Below are 582 nucleotides of genomic sequence, written 5' to 3'. Positions count from 1 at the left end.
ACTCAGACTTTACATTCTTGTAAAGAGATGACGGAAGCAGTTTCCACCACCACTACTCCCTCAGACATTTAGTGAATGGAGAGAAAATTAAGAGAACATGGCTCATGTATTTCCCCCGACCCGTCATTTACAGATGTTTTTTATCCTCAAGGAAATGATTGAAATTTCGATTACTATTTTCTTCAGATTGAATTTTTTTTCTTTACATCATCAAATAAATAAATGCTAGCTGCATATAGACTATTCTCTGAGGATGGGGGAGTATTTTTTCTGTCACACATCAGATTTCCCAAATTAATATTTTATAAGTGTCATTATGTGCTTGTTTCCTGGTAGTTTTTGTGGTCTGAAACTGAGGAGTTGCATTTTCCCCCTCCCCTCGCCATGTTTACCTTTTTTACAGGGTGCCACTCTTAAGGCAGCCCATCAGTCTTCCTGTTCTGTATACCCGTTCTTGGACAGGTAGTACTAAACTACTAAACTAAACTAATTTAGTTGTATTTTTTTTAAGAGCTATAACAAGGTTATATTCTATTGGAAGGGTGAGTATGGCTTCCTTCAAAATAAAAGCACACCTTAAGC

Source organism: Nerophis ophidion, linkage group LG10 (genome assembly GCF_033978795.1).
Source record: "Nerophis ophidion isolate RoL-2023_Sa linkage group LG10, RoL_Noph_v1.0, whole genome shotgun sequence".
NCBI classification, from domain to species: domain Eukaryota; kingdom Metazoa; phylum Chordata; class Actinopteri; order Syngnathiformes; family Syngnathidae; genus Nerophis; species Nerophis ophidion.
Note: the sequence above shows the minus strand (reverse complement) of the source record.